Genomic DNA, 17,334 nt, shown 5'->3' on the forward strand with positions numbered 1-17,334 from the left:
GGAGTCACTAGAGTATGATGAGCCAAGCAAATACTTATGTCACGCAATAAAATGCAAATGAATTACTTAAAAATCATACAATGTGATTTTCTGGATTTTTGTTTTAGATTCCGTCTCTCACAGTTGAAGTGTACCTATGATAAAAATGACAGACCTCTACATGCTTTGTAAGTAGGAAAACCTGCGCAATCGGCAGTGCATGAAATACTTGTTCTCCCCACTGTAGGTGCGGCTGGCTTCCAGGTTAACCGGGCAGGCTGAATTTGGTCATCAGTACTCAATTGAGTAAAACCTTTTTTGTGATAATGTTAATAGAGGGTAGTTGTAGGACTCAAGGCACTATGTAGAAGAAGCTTTCTCTATCTCTCCCTGCATGTATGTTTAATAAGTGTGGTGGGTAGTTGTGTAGACAGATGAAGCGTTGCTGATTGAGGGGTTGTTCCAAACATAAATAACCATTGACTCTTGGTAGAAGCATTTCACGACGCTGCGTAAATACGCACAGCAACATGTTCAAATGGATACAGTGCAAATATCAAATATAAAGTATTTAAGCAGTTTTTTATATTGTAATAATAAATGTTCTTTGCCATCGTAATTTAGGAGAGTCAGCAGCTCAATTCACCGAATTGCTACTCAATTTCATCTTCATTATTTTCTCATTGCTGGCAACATGTTTCCCAGTGATTTAAATGTTAAGGAGCAACAAAAGCTTCCAGTAATGCTGAACACTGGACAAGGCACTTTCCTAATGATATTTCCATATGTTGAAATCAGACAACTATAAATCCCAGTGTTTAATGACATCTCCAGTGCTACTGAAAGTGTACATGGGTACATGAGGACTTACTTATAACAGTCAGTGCTGTGGATTATTTATGTTGCTACATTAGTAGAATGGTAATTTGTAATCCTGATTGATACAGCAGTTGGGGTAACACAACGTCGGACTAAGGAGTTGACAGCAGCGCATATAGAAAACATAATTCAAAACTTTAATTATTTAGTTCATTAGCCTCCAAATTGGCTGCAGTGAGTCGCTGGTGGGTCTAATGTAATTAACAACACAATTACTGGGTCAATCAACACCTATTAGTGTTAGGAGGCAATCACTGAGCAGGACCGGATCCTTCCCAGAAACAGGGAAAGCTGCAGTGGAAGGAACAGATTCAATAAGACCTATCAATTTATCATCATATAATTTATTCAAAGTTGCATCGCCAAATGGGATATTAAGACATACAACAGCATATAAATGTGATATTACTTAACTCCAGGGTTGGTATTGTCCTTCGTCTGACGTAACTCAATATGTCTGCTCGCTTGTGATGAATTAAATTAGGAAATAGCTTTCATAAATCTGATTGGCAATAAGGGTTTGTCTGGAGACTGGCTTTCTGCTTGACAAATGTCATTCACTCAGGGAAATCGACTACCTAAAGTCCATCGGTTTCTATCCAGTCTCATTTAGAAATTATTTGTGGCGATTGTGAGAGACTAAATTATGTATTAGTCTGTAAAGTCGAAAAAGAGTTGATGAGAAAGCACAATGTCTCTCCGTTTTACTAATTTGGAACACTAGAACACACAATGAGCCATCCAGCATAACACACTTCAATAATTTCACTCTACAGTTTGGAACAAGAACTCATGAATCTAATACTATTGCTCTGAAATAAAACTCATTGTAGATCCTCTTGAATCTAAATTATGATCTTTTTCCATCATTGTGGATTACGGAATAGTGCAGAGGAAGAGTCTTTGCTCAGTGGGGTTAACCAGATTATAATCTGTGAAGGTTGTGAAGGTGACTCATTTAACCCTGGTTGGGGATATTCTGTCTGGATTCTGTTGGCTATTAGGGTAGCCTACACCCCCAGATAAGAACCAAGGGGTGCAGAAAAAGAACTCAAGCACTCCAGTTTGTGAGGGTTATTTGGAGGTTGAGACTGTGGCCTATATGGTGAATTGGAAGAGTTACAGAAGGAAAATATAACTTAATATAGATCAATAGCACATCTGTTTCATCTGCACATGGAGATCGTGCTACGCCGGGGGAATCTTGTTTGACAAACACCTTTAGTTTCTTTTATTACTTTATGTCATGGCCTTAAAGACAGAGCAGAGCCCTGGTGATTCCAATATAATTGCATATTCAAGTTTTCAAGGGAGAGACTCGAGTTTGGCTGTTATCAGAAAATTAGAAGAAGAGAAATGTGTGGGCATCATAGATAAAACCAGGCAGGGCTTCATTCTTTCCCTCTGCTCTACCAGCATAATGTCAATGCAGGATGAATATAACACGCCCCGCGTCTACAGATTACACTAAGCAAAACTGATTCCACAGTTTAACACTGTGACTACTGCTATACTATCCAATTCACAAATACATTATTGAGTACATTTTTGGGGTTCCTGAATGTAACGGTAGGGCATGATCTAGTGAAAAAACACTGTTGGTTTGTGGGGAGATGTGTTTCAATTCTGCTTGACATCTGCAAGTATTTTGCTTTGCAATGCAAACATTATTAACAATAGACAGCTAATTAGATAAGGAGACTGTTGATAATGCAAACTGATGTAAGGAGTAATTGGTGTTAATGTACTGTGTCATTCCTCACACCATAAATGCACATCAGACATTTTATTTATATTCAGTTCCAGGAAACTTCTGAATGAATAAATATGTGACAATCCATAATGAAAAGTGCTTTAAGAGCTATAGCAATAATTGCATGACTGTGTGTTTAATTTGGAATTCAAATGATATACTGTATCAAACTTCCCGAAGGACCCTTCTTAGAACTGCAAAGGGCAAATCCAAAAGCATAATAACCCAAATATTTCAATTTACAAATGAACTGGGATACATAGAGTGCCTTCAGAAAGTATTCAGACATCTTGACTTTTTCCAAGGGGTCTGAGGTTACAGCCTTATTCTAAAATGTATTCAATTGTTTTTTTCCCCTCATCACTCTTAAATTAAATTAAATTAAATTGTATTGGTCACATACACATATTTAGCAGATGTTATTGCGGGTGAAACTAAATTATTGTGCAAAGTTGCTTAGGAGCTAGAAGCAGAGCTGCCATGTCTGCCGGCACAATCTACACACAATACCCCATAATGAAAAAGCAAAAATAGTTGTTTAGACATGTTTTGATAATTTATAAAAAAAAAACTGATATCACATTTACATAAGTATTCAGACCCTTTACTCTACTTTGTTGAAGCACCTTTGGCAGGGATTACAGCCTTGAGTCTTCTGGGGTATAACGCAACAAGCTTGGAACACCTGTAGGTGTTTCTCCCGTTCTTCTCTGCAGATCCTCTCAAGCGAAGTCAGTTTGTATGGGGAGGGTTGTTGCACAGCTATGTTCAGGTCTGTCCAAAGATGTTCGATCAGGTTCAAGTCCGGGCTCTGGCTGGGCCACTCAAGGACATGGAGCAGATTTTGTAACCCCCAAGACTCTTCCTAGTGCTGTCCGCCCGGCCAAGCTGAGCAGTCGGGGAAGAAGGGCCTTGGTCAGGGAGGTGACCAAGAACATGATGGTCACTCTGACAGAGCTCTAGAGTTCCTTTATGGAGATGGGAGAACTTTCGCCTTCTGTTGGCCCCACTCTACATATACATCACACTTTCCATGTATCTAGAATTAAACTCCAGTCTCACAGCCCTTTGCCTACCTTGACCTACCGATTGCCTACCATCCTATAAGTTGTGACATACTGCAGCACAGCTTGCGGGGTGCCGCAGAATTCTATGGCATGTTATTTAAGGAGAAGTGTATCTAAAGTTCCATTTATTATAGTCGTATCTTTATCAATGTTTATTATGAGTATTTCTGTAAATTGATGTGGCTATCTGGACAATCACCGCATGTTTTAGAACTACTGAACATAACGCATCAATGTAAACTCAGATTTTTTTATATAAATATGAACTTTATCAAACAAAACATACATGTATTGTGTAACATGAAGTCCTATGAGTGTCCTCTGATGAAGATCATCAAAGGATAGTGATTCATTTTATTTCTTTCTGCTTTTTGTGACTCCTCTCTTTGGCTGGCAAAATGTTTTTCTGTGGCTTGGTGGTGACCTAACAATCGTTTGTGGTGCTTTCGCTGTAAATCCTTTTTGAAATCAGACACTGTGTCTGGATTAACGAGAATTATATCTTTAAAATAGTGTAAAATACTTGTATGCTTGAGGAATTTTAATTATGAGATTTTTGTTGTTCTGAATTTGGCGCCCTGCACTTTCACTGGCTGTTGCGGGGGCGGAACCCCAGTCCTAGACGGGTTAAATTCCCGATGACGCATCGATATAAATTAAAAATGTGCACCATAACTGCCTGCTTAACATGAGCCTAAAAATGAATGAATGAACAAGAACGATAATAAAGTAAACCAAAGTGGGAAAATACTTTGGTATTAGGACTCCCATGTTGGAGGACCGTCTCTTGCCTCTGGAGTTTAAGGGGATGAGCCTGTCCGCGGGAGGGGCCCCTCTCTTAGTTATGGAAATGTGTGACGTAGTCACAAACAAGACCTGTTGGAATTCAAAATAATAAGGGCACCTATTTCACTGCTTATAAACATCAGTTAATTACAAGTGAAAACTATATTGATCATGAGTGCACTTCATGAATCCTCCCCTTGATATATGCCCTTCTGTCACCCCGTTGTCAATGTGTCATTAATCATTAGCTAATATATATGTTATTAACTTGACACTACTTAATGTGTCTATTAAGAACACATTTGGCTACTCAATATTGCTCAACATTGGGCCACTGCCCCCATTTTGAGGTTATTGTCACACCCTGATCTGTTTCACCTGTGTTTGTACTTGTCTCCACCCCTCACCAGGTGTCTCCGATCTCCCTTAATTATCCCCTGTGTATTTATACCTATGTTCTCTGTTTGTCTGTTGCTAGTGCATTTTGTTCATCAAGCCTACCAGCGGTTTCCCCTTGCTCCTGTTTGTTTCTTGTTCCATTTTCTAGTTTTCCTGGTTTGGACTATTCTGCCTGCCCTGACCCCGAGACTGCCTGCCATTCTGTACCTTTTGGACTCTGCCTGCCCTTAACCTGTCGTTTTGCCTGCCCCCTGTTCTAGTAATAAACTTTTGTTACTTCGACTCTGTCTGCATCTGGTTCTTCCCTAACACGTTATGGTTATAGTCAAGCACACAGTCTGGTTTGATCTTTCTCTCCTGTCAGGTGGTCCACCTTCCCTGTGGCCTAGATGGTTGCTATACTGACAGTGGAGAGGACATGGACTTCTCATTTGTCATGCCACTTTACTGACAGCTGTTGACCATTCTCCTTGAACTCCACCTCCCCTCTCCGCATCTTCCAGCCGGCATCCCCTTTCTGTTCGACCTAACTGTGTCACAGGCCCCTGTGCTTTTGGAGAGCAGATCCTGGAGGAGTGTGGGACTGATGTACCAATTGTTCATATACAAAGTGTGTCCCTAGCCGAGATGAGGAGCCAGCATGGTCATCACCATGGATCCGGACACCTCAAACCCCTCATAATGTTGGATATCAGTGGTGGACCCTGTGTAGACTATAAAGTCCTGGACAAATCCTGTCTTCATGTCCCACATAACAAATAACTTAAACCCAAATCTGTGCCTTTTGGCTATCTTTTCTCCTGTAGCTCAAAGGCATAGCGATTGGTCTCCTGTACTATGTCTCCTACCTCCTCCTCTGTCAGAAACAGCTTGAAGCACTTGTCTCAGAGGGAAATGGCAAGGAGCTTTGCACTCCAGACTGGGACTCATCAAAGCAAACAGCAGGGCCAGGAGGGGTGAAAAGTCTGCTACCTCAAACTTCCTGTACTTCATCCACTGTCGGTCTGCCTCCATCACCACCAGCATCTTCAAAGGGACCTGGGTCTTCGTCAGTGGGCAAGGGGTCCTCAGATTCAGGGTTCTCAATGGCTACAAGTTTGGGGCAGCTCTGTCACTGTCAGAATCTGATTCATCTACAATACTCAGACATACTGTCAGAATTAATAAAAATCTCCAGAATTCCTCATTTGTTAGTTATCTCCTTATGAAAGACATTGCTAATGATGCAGCGTAGCCCACTAGCTACATACATATACAACAACACTGAAAGGCTCAGAGTGGGAGTCAGAAGTTACATGATTTACTGCTGGCACACGCCACTTGTTTCAATAATCACTATCAGAAAATGTTTTGATGGTAAGTATTTATTTATTTACTGTTTCATTCACATGTTTTTAAGTACTGGTGACAAATCATACATTTCAATTCTTGCATAGATTGTAATGGACACATGTGTAAAATACTTTTTTGAAGGTTGTACTGATTATGATGAGATGAGCTAATTCCAGCTATGTTTGGAGCCGTGTTTGTTGACATGCATTCTTGGTTTCACGTAAACGCCTGTCAGACCAAATATGTTACAACAAAATTATTAGAGGGAGGGTTCACTCATCTTTTGAGTAAACTTCCGGAAGTGAATGATGGGATGTGAACGATGGTAGACGACACACCCCCTTCAACATGCATACTGCAAACAGACCAAATCTTGTCTCCTCTTGTTATCTTTGTTTCATGGCTCAGGCTAAGACCCAAATGCAGAAACAGGAGGCGGATAGTACGAGTCTCAGAGTTTATTAAAGTACAAGGGACAGGCAGAAGGTAAGTCAAGGCAGGCAAAGAGTTGTAATCCAAATCAGGGTCAGGCAGTGATAGTGGTGCTTCCTTTAAAAGTTTTAAGTTTATGCTGTGACAGTTTATGGTAGGTGGTGATAAATTGTGTCATTCTGGCAACAATGGCTGACACTTAAGATGTTTAAATAATAATTTGCAGTTGAATGAACTTATGACACAAGTTGAGCAAAAAAGTTGAAGTTTAATTAATTTTTTCCTAAGTTCTCATACTGGAGCTAAGTTTGGGCAAACATTTGTTTTAAGTTCATTATAAATAAGAATGTGTTCTTATTAACTTACTTGCATAGTTCAATATATGTCTTTAAACAATTTGATTGAAAAGTTCAGTAAAGTAAAAAAGCCTGTGTAACCAGTTAATTAATAATAATTAGTTGAAAACTATATTTTTTTATACTACAGTGAAATAGTGTTTTTTCATTTACATATAGTATGCAGTCTCAGTTTAAGATTTAATGACAGTGTTATTATTCTAAGCTGAGGAAGCATTTGTTATTCAAGGGGAAGATCCAGAGGTACAATAAAGTGATTTGAAGTTCCCTCCAGGACTGTATGTGTGTGTGTGTGTGTCTGTGTTCAACATTGTTTTTTTTCACTCATTCTAAATCTTCTGCCACAGCACAATGGAACATTCGTAACCTACACCTTTCCATTGTTAGTGCTCTGAGGAAATTGAAGTCATGTTTGGGCTGTGTTGCACAGGACAAGGCAATTACTCGGCAACCAAACAATGAATAGAAAACACAAACACACTTTTATAAATCATTACTTCCCTCAGGAAATGTCCACAGCATTTTATGTTTCATATATCAAGTCATTAGCTTGGCTAAACAAAGTGGTGTGTTTTCAGAGAACATAGCCCAAGGCCAAGGTCAGGCTTATATTACACAAGGAGCCAACGTCAAAATGGTGTTACAGACCATGTTTGTCACGTTTCTTCAAAATCGAACCCAGAAGCAGACCAGGACAAGGAGAGTAGGAAGAAGGTGAGTATTTATTTACAAGTGAAAGTGAATGGTTAGATATATCCAGGTGGCGTAGCGGGCAGCGGTGATGAGTTGATGGGAGTAAATAGGTGTATCCAATGGGGAAGCGGAATCCTCCTCCGACCAGGCGGGAATGGGGTAAATGATCCGGGTGAGTAACTGAAGACAAAACAAACGGAGGTAAGTTTAAGGCAAGCAATACGTAACAAACAACAAAACAAATTCTATCCAACTTGAGGCTGATACTCTGGCACAACATACTGTTCATGGCTAACGATCCGGCAGGGAATGGATGTCAGGTCCGGGCTTATGAAGAGGAGAGATGATGATCAGGACCAGGTGTGCAGATAGCTGGTGGGATACAGGTGCGGGTAATCAGAAACCCCAACTGGCTACATCGCCCGGCATCCAGACATTGTGCGTTCCAGGACGCCGGAAAAAAACACTCCAGGACAGAACATAGGCAAAAAACAGACTGAGGAAACGGGATTCGTGACAATGTTGGATTTGAAACATTTGCCTCCAATTTCTTGATACAGGGGCAAAGGCACAATGTTCACATTTGTGATAATCCCTGTACTTTATTAGAACTATTGAAGAATCTCAGAATGATGAACTTTGAAAAATAACTGAATAGAAGAGGGCACGACAAAACCTATTCCCCCTCAGGAGACTGAAAAGATTTGTCATGGGTCCTCAGATCCTCAAAAGGTTCTACAGCTGCACCATCGAGAACACCACTGCCTGGTATGGGAACTGCTCGGCCTCTGACCACAAGGCACTACAGAGGGTAGTGCGAATGGCCCAGTACATCACACGGTGTCACAGATGCTCATTCTGTTCACCAGTTCCAGAGGAGTAGTGTCAGGGGAGGTGTCTCAGGGTGTCTGTCAACATCAATGTGGTGGAAAGTCCGGACTGTGCTCCTCAAGTTGATTTACTGGAGATGTACCAGGATCTGCAAATGTTTTTCTTAAAGACCCAGGCTACACGCCTGCCTCCCCATTGCCCCTGGGACTGTGCCATTGACCTGTTGTCTGACGCAGCCCACCCGAGAAGACATGTCTATCCCCTGTCCTATGCAGAGACCGAGGCCATGGAGACCTATGTACAGGAGTCTCCAGCGGAGTTTAATCCGCCCCTCTAAGTCACCAGCCTCCTCAAGCTTCCTTCTGTCAAGAAGAAAGATGGGCGACTGCGCCCCCTGCATTGATTATCGAACACTGAACAAGGCCTCCGTCAAGTTCAGCTATCCTTTACCCCTTATCCCAACCATCATCGAACAAATACACGAGGCACAGTACTTCACAAAGGCGCACTAGATTGCGCATACAATCTGGTGCGCATTCGTGCAGGCGATGAATGGAAGACTGCTTTTTCCATTACCACAGGTCATAAAGAGTATCTCATAATGCCCTCTGGCCTGTCTAATGCTCCTTCAGTCTCCCAGGCCTTCATCAATTAAGTGTTTCGGGACATGCTGGGATGGGGTGTAGTGGTCTATTCTGCTGACTGCGTCCAGCATGTCTCGTTAGTCAGGGCTGTGCTAAGACTGTTGGATAATGATCTATATGTTAAACAAGGGAAATGTTTATTTTTCAAACGGTCCGTGTCCCTTTTGGGCTAACTCATCTCCACGGAGGGAGTGGAGATGGAGGAGCAATGCGTTAGCGCAGTCAGGTCATGGCCCATCCCCAACTCGTGAAAGCAGTCCAGTGATACCTGGGGTTCACCAACTATTTCCACAGGTTCATCCTGGGCTTCAGCACCGTGGTTGAGCGTCTTAACTCCCTGCTGAGAAGAGGTCTCTTCGTTGGACGGCGGAGGCGGAGAGGGCGTTCAAGACGCTGAAGGCACGTTTTACCACTGCTCCCGTGTTGGCACATCCTGACACCTCACTCCAATTCATCGTCGAGGTGGATGCTTCCAAAGTAGGAGTCGGGGCAGGGCTTTCCCAGCGTACCGGAACCCCTCCAAAGCTGCGGCCCTGCACTTTCTACTCTAAGCAGCTGAGTTCTGCCCAGAGGAACTACGACGTAGGGGACCGGGAACTCTTGGCAGTCAAGAAGGCTCTGAGGGCATGGAGGCACTGGCTGGAGGGGTCCAAACACCCTTTCCTGGTGTGGATGGACCACCACAATCTGGAGTACATCAGGGCAGCATAGAGGCTAAACCCAAGTCAGGCCAGGTGGCATCTATTCTTCGACAGGTTCCAATTCACGATTTTCTATAGGCCAGGCTCAAAGAATGTGAAGGCGGACACCCTGTCAAGCCTCTATGACACAGAGGAGAGGCAGGGAGAGGAAATCTCCATCATCCCTCAGTGCTGCATCATCCCTCCAGTGGTATGGGACGTGGAGGTCGACATACGGCAGGCCCTGCATACGGAACCAGCCCCTGCAGAGCCCGGAGAACCGCGCCTACATGCTCACAGGTGTGTGGTACAGCCTCCTTTCCTGGGCGCACACTGCATTTGTGTTGAGTCATCCTGGGATAGGACGTACCATCGCCTGGCTAACGAAGAAGTACTGGTGGCCCACCTTGGCTCGGGACGTCTGGGTCTCTTCCTGCTCCATCTGTGCTCAGTCTAAGACACCCAGACACCTCCCTCATGGAAAGCTCCTTCCCCTGCCGGTTCAACAACGACCCTGGTCTCATCTCTCGGTGGACTTTGCCACTGACCTTCCCCCCTCTCAGGGGAACACCACCATTCTCATCGTTGTGGATCGGTTGTCCAAAGCCTCTTTCCTCTGCCTGTGCTTCCGTCAGCCATGCAAACCGCGGAGGCTCTTTTTATACACGTCTTCCAGCACTATGGGATTCCAGAGGATATTGTGTCGGATTGTGGCCCTCATTTCACCTCACGGAAATGGAAGGAGTTCATGGAACGCCCGGGGGTCACAGTCAGTCTCACCTATGGGTATCAGCCTCAAGCAAATGGGAAGGTGGCGAGGGTCAACCAGGAGGTGGGCAGGTTCCTGCGGTGTTACTGTCAGGATCGGCCGGGGGAGTGGGAGGAGTTTCTACCTTGGGCGGAGTACGCGCAGAATTCCCTCCGCCACTCCTTCACTAACCTCACTCCTTCCCAGTTTGTGTTGGGGTATCAGCCGGCCCTAGCACCTTGGCATCTGAGCCAGACCGAGGCTTCTGCGGTGAATGAGTGGTTTCGGCGGGCTGAGGAGATCTGGAACATTGCGCACACTCGTAGTAAGTGCACCGTGCGTCGGCACAAGGAACAGGCCGACCGCCACCGCAGTGAGGCACCTGCTTTCTCCCCAGGCGACCGGGTCTGGCTCTCCACCCGGAACCTGTCCCTCCACCTGCCCTGGCGGAAGCTGAGCCTGTGGTTTGTGGGGCCATTTAAAGTCCTGAGGAGGGTTAAAGAGGTAACGTACTGTTTACAACTCCCTGTTGATTACTGCATTTACCCAACCTTTCATGTGTCTCTCCTCAAGCCAGTGGTGCCTGGTCCCCTCACTGAGGCTGGACCCAGTGATGTACCGCCTCCTCCTATGGACATTGAGGGATCTCCGGCGTACTTGGTCCGGGAGGTCCTGGATTTGAGGCATCGTGGGGGGGGGGGGGGGGGGGGGTGCACATCCCAGAGGAGTGGTGCTGGGTTCTGGGTTCCTGCGGTGGACATCCTGGACGCTTAGCTGAACAAGGATTTTCACCGTCGGCACCCAAACCGACCCGCACCGTGCCCCTGAGCAATCCCTGATTGTCACGGATACCCCCGGTACTGATGCTCATGCTGTTCACCAGTTCCGGAGATCTACGTCAACGGCTATTTACTGAACTGGATTCATTATCATCAACGCCGGACTGTCTTGTCTGATTACACACACCTGGTTGCCATTTCCCCCGATTAGTATGTTATATATGTGTCCTCTGTTCCATCTGTCTTTGTCTGTTATTGATTCCATATCCTTTGGTGGTGTGAGTACCTATGCGTTGGTGCAGCTGTTATGCTGCGTGCTATATCTTCTTGACGCACCCATCCCTATAGCGGGATCATTTTCATCAACAACCGCTGAATTGCAGCTCACCAAATTAAAATTAAATTACTAAAAATATTTAATTTTCATGAAATCACAAGTGCAATATAGCAAAACACAGCTTAGCATGTTGTTAACTTTTTATGGCTGCAGGGGCAGTATTGAGTAGCTTGGATGAAAAGGTGCCCATTGTAAACGGCCAGCTCCTCAGTCTCAGTTGCCAACATATGCATATTATTATTAATATTGGAAAGAAAACTCTAAAGTTTCCAAAACTGTCAAAATACTGTCTGTGAGTATAATATAAATGATATTGCAGGCGAAACCATGAGGAAAATCAAAACAGGAAGTGGCTTCTATTTTGAAAACTCCATGTTCCATAGCCTCCCTTTGCTGGATTTAAAGGGATATGAACCAGATTCCTTTTCCTATCGCTTCCTCAAGGTGTCAACAGTCTTCAGACATAGTTTCAGGCATTTATTTTGAAAAAAGAGCCAGAACGATAACATAGCGTCAAGTGGACACATGAGTTTTGCTCGCGCAACAGTTTGGATAGGTATTGCTTTCCCCTCTCCTACTGTCAAAGACATTTGCGGTTTATATATTATCAATTCTATATTTTAAAAACAACCTGAGGAATGATTATAAAAAAAACATTTGACATGTTTCTGTGGACATTATGGAAACTATTTGGAATTTTCATCTGCATTGTCGTGACCACTCTTTCCTGTGGATTTCTGAACATAACACGCCAAACAAACGGAGGTATTTTGGATATAAAAATATTCTTTATGGAACAAAAGGAACATTTGTTGTGTAATCTATGCACAGATTATAAACAGAGAGTAGCAACAGGGTAAAAGAGGGGTCTGGGTAGCCCTTTGATTAGCTGTTCTGAAGTCTTATGTCTTGGGGGTACAAGCTGTTAAGAAGCCTTTTGGACCTCAACTTGGTACTGCTTGCCGTACGGTAGCAGAGAGAACAGTCTACGACAAAGGTAGCTGGAGCCTTAGACCATTTTTAGAGCCTTCCTCTAACACAGCCTGAAATAGAGGTCCTAGATGGCAGGAAACTTGGCCCCAGTGATGTACTGGAAGGTCAGCGTATTGTAAACCAAGAGGCTGTGTCAAAATATTTGACACACATGATTGTTCATTTATACAGTAATTATTATTCTATACCTCCTCACCTGAGATTTGAACTCACAACCTCTTGGTTCACGGTACTCCGATCTTCCTGCTACACTACCTCCGTGTCAGGTATCAGTTAATCTGACCATTCTTTCATTGTTGATTTTATTTACTATTTCCAGCAATTTAAGGGCTTTATGTATAATTGTCCAATGTTGGTGGGGCATATTTCCCTAGAGATATCCCTTATGGGACAGTTGTTAGGGCGTTCATCATTGGTGCTGGTTGCCTGTTTTTGCGACCTGCTAGGGGAATCTTAGCAATATACACTGATCAAAAATATAAACGCAACATGTAAAGTGTTGGTCCCATGTTTTATGAGCTGAAATAAAAGATCCCAGAAATTGTCCATACGCACAAAAAGCTTATTTCTCTCAAATGCATGCACAAATGTGTTTACATCCTTATTTCTGAGGATTTCTACTTTTACAAGATAATCCATCCACCTGACAGGTGTGTCATATCAAGAAGTTGATAAAACAGCATGATAATTACACAGGTGCACGTTTTGCTGGGGACAATAAAAGGCCACTCTAAAATGTGCAGTTCTGTCACACAACACAATGCCACAGATGTTTCAAGTTTTCTTTACCATAAGCCACCTCCAACGGTGTTTTAGAGAATTTTGGCTGTACGTCCAACCGGCCTCACAAACGCAACCACGTCAGCTGAGACCAGCCACCCAGACAGCTAATGAAACGGTGGGTTTGCACAACCAAATGATTTCTGCACCCGTCTCAGGGAAGCTCATCTGGGTGCTCGTTTTCCTTAACAGGGTCTTGACTTGACTCCAGTTCGGTGTCGTAACCGATTTCAATGATCTCTCTCTCATCTCTCCCACACAAAAATCCCGGTTTTGTGTGGGCGAGAGGATTGCTGATGTCAACCGAGTGCCCTATGGTGGCAGTGGGGTTATGTTATGGGCAGGCAAAAGCTACGGACAACGAACACATTTACATTTTATCGATGGCAATCTTGCCCCGAACTGCCGCTCTTTTGGTTAAGAAGTAATGCATGTATTTACGTGTCGAAGGTCTTCATCAGGTATCTCTGTTGGGCGGCTTGGTGGAAAATGTTCTGCTTTGTGAGGAGGGTCGATTGAGCCTTCTTCTTCGATGGCTTCTTTCTCAGGTGTAAGTCTCTGATTGTCCACAAGAGGTCACAATGTCCTTCTTAGTTGTTTGTTTACTTGCACTGGTTCTGGAAGAGTGATCTTCTGAGGACGGCTATGATCCCTAGAGTGGTGATGAGAGCAGTGTAGGCGACAATAATTTGAAGATCTTAAACTCACTTAAATTCACTTACTTAGATACAGTACTTAGAACAGCTACTCAAATGTAGCATTGATTGTTAGAGGTTCCTTTGTCTTCTTCAACCTTGTGCTTATTCTCATGGTCGTCACTAATGTAAACCTAGCTGCAGCTTGTGGCTTCTATTCCAAAATGTTAATTCTTAGCTCAAAAAATTGGGAGTTTTTGTCATGCTGACACGCTCTCTGGACTCCATGGGGCGTGGCTAGTTACTAGGCATGGTATCATTAATTAATATCTCTTTAGAGTACTAAAATCACAATCCTATCGTCACAAAAACATTCTCTTTGTCCTTGATATATTTTCTCCACAACGTAAAGGATGTAAACCTGATACACAATGTAAAAGCTCTTCAAGTAGCAATGTTTTCCTTATAACTGTCACGCCCTGGTCTTAGTATTTTGTGTTTTCTTTATTATTTTGGTTAGGCCAGGGTGTGACATGGGTTAATTATGTGGTGTGTTTTGTCTTGTTTTTTTTGTAGGTATTGGGATTGTGGTATAGTGGGGTTATCTAGAAAAGTCTATGGTTGCGTGAAGTGGTTCTCAATCAGAGGCAGGTGTTTATCGTTGTCTCTGATTGGGAACCATATTTAGGCAGCCATATTCTTTGAGTGTTTCGTGGGTGATTGTTCCTGTCTCTGTGTTAGTTTGCACCAGAATAGGCTGTGTAGGTTTTCACGGTACGTTTATTGTTTGTATGGTTCGTGTTTATCTTTTTATTAAACATGAATCGAAATAACCACGCTGCATTTTGGTCCGATCCCTGCTACACCTCCTCTTCCTCTGAAGAGGAGAAAGAAAACCGTAACAATAACGTCTTTATACCAATTTTAATGATATCACAAAATATACATTAATTTTCCATATTCCATGTCAAATCATTCCCAACATTCGAATGTTGAAATATATTGTCCCAGAGTTCATTGTTTGATGTTGAAGTTTTGGACGGCAACCTCTTCTGTAACAAACAGGCATTCCTTTCACCCACAGAAAGGAGTCGTCTGCTGCATTACAATTTACGATCGACGATAGGTGTCATTAATCCGCCACATCAACCCCTCTGTAGATGCTGATCCACTGTAACCTGTTCTTTGGATCCTCACAGGCGAGTCATGACAAGGGAAATTGTGTTTTTGTGCATGAACTGTATTCCAACTTGAAAGCATTCATGTCCAAACTTGTGTTGTTCTCCAGACAAATAAGCAGCCGGTCTCTCGCTCATTTTCCGACACTGGCCGCACTGAACGTGCCCACATCACTGTGCCGCACTGAGACATACAGTAGCACTTTGATCGACCGGCATGCTGAGTTTCCCACCGCTTCTCAGACTTTTCCAAGATTGAGACTAAGCTGAAGCTTGTATCATGCCTCCTGTCTTTCGACAGTGAGAAAACACCACCAGACACACAATTGGAGCTCATTTGAAGGAGAAGTACAAAACATCAATAATAGAACAGTTCTATGACTCAATGAAAGAAACAAAGTTTCAAAAATGAATAAGCATGCCCAAAGGATGCTTGTTTTATTCGGGTCCACATGTGTGACCTTCCTCTGACACCGCCTGGTATAGAGGTCCTGGATGGTAAGAAACTTGGCCCCAGTGTCACACTGGTATAAAATATTTTGGAGACAAGCGCAGGAATACACAATAGGGGTTTTTAATACACCCAAAACAAACATGTATACAAAAACACTGGGCTGTACCCAAACAAAAGAGAAAGGGTAAACCTTGTTGAAAGACACGGGACAATACCCGTAATACACAATATATATCTTCTTGAGTGTATGGGGCAGGATTTTCGTTTATGGCTAAAAAACGTACCCATTTGAAACGGCCTATTTCTCAGGCCCAAAAACTAGAATATGCATATAATTGACAGATTAGGATAGAAAACACTCTAAAGTTTCCAAAACTATCAAAATATTGTCTGTGAGTATAACAGAACTGATATTGCAGGTGAAAACCTGAGGAAAATCAAACCAGGAAGTGGCTTCTATTTTGAAAGCTCCATGTTCCATAGCCTGCCTTCGCTCCATTTAAAGGGATATCAACCAGATTCCTTTTTCCTATCGCTTCCTCAAGGTGTCAAGTCTTTAGACAAAGTTTCAGACTTATTTTGAAAATGAGTGAGAAAGATAGCATTGCGTCAGTGGATAGCTGGGTGTTCGCATGAGTTTTGCTTGTGCAACAGAATGGGGCAGCCATTGTCTCTCCCTCTCCTATTGAAAAAGTGACCGTCCCGGTTGATATATTATCAATTATATATTTTAAAAACAACCTGAGGATTGATTATAAAAAACGTTTGACATTTTTCTGTGGACATTACGGCTACTATTTGGAATTTTCATCTGCGATGTCGTAACCGCTCGAGCCTGTGGATTTCTGAACATAAAGCACCAAACAAATGGAGGTATTTTTGAAATAAAAATAAACTTTATGGAACAAAAGGAACATTTATTGTGTAACTGGGAGTCTCGTGAGTGAAAACATCCGAAGATCATCAAAGGTAAGCGATTTAATCTATTGCTTTTCTGACTTTCATGACAAATGTATTTGGCTGCTAGGTGTTTGTAGTATTTTGTCTACTGAGAGAGATGTTCTTACATAAACGCTTGTTATGCTTTCGCCGAAAAGCTGTGTTGAAATCTGACACGCCAGGTGGATTAACTTGTTATGCCACAGCGCTACATTCAATAAATATTACTACAAATATTTATATTCATGAAATCACAAGTGCAATATAGGAAAACACAGTTTATCCTTTTGTTAATCCACCTGTCGTGTCAGATTTTGAAATTATGCTTTACAGAGAAAGCAATCCAAGCGTTTGTGTAAATTTATCGATCGCACGACAAAACATTAAGTACACTTAGCATCAGGTAGCTTGGTCACGAAAATCAGAAAAGCAAACAAAGTAATCGTTTACCTTTGATGATATTCGGATGTTTTCACTCATTAGACTTCTAGAAGTTCAGCATCAGCAATTTACAGCTACAATAGTAATTTGCAACATGAACAATGTCTACACTGTATTTCTTATCAATTTGACATTATTTTAATGGACAAAAAAATGTGCTTTTCTTTCAAAAACAAGGACATTTCTAAGTGACCCCAAACTTGTGAAAGGTATTGTATG

Source organism: Oncorhynchus mykiss, chromosome 4 (assembly GCF_057628025.1).
Source record: "Oncorhynchus mykiss isolate SJ-2025 chromosome 4, ASM5762802v1, whole genome shotgun sequence".
Classification (NCBI taxonomy): domain Eukaryota; kingdom Metazoa; phylum Chordata; class Actinopteri; order Salmoniformes; family Salmonidae; genus Oncorhynchus; species Oncorhynchus mykiss.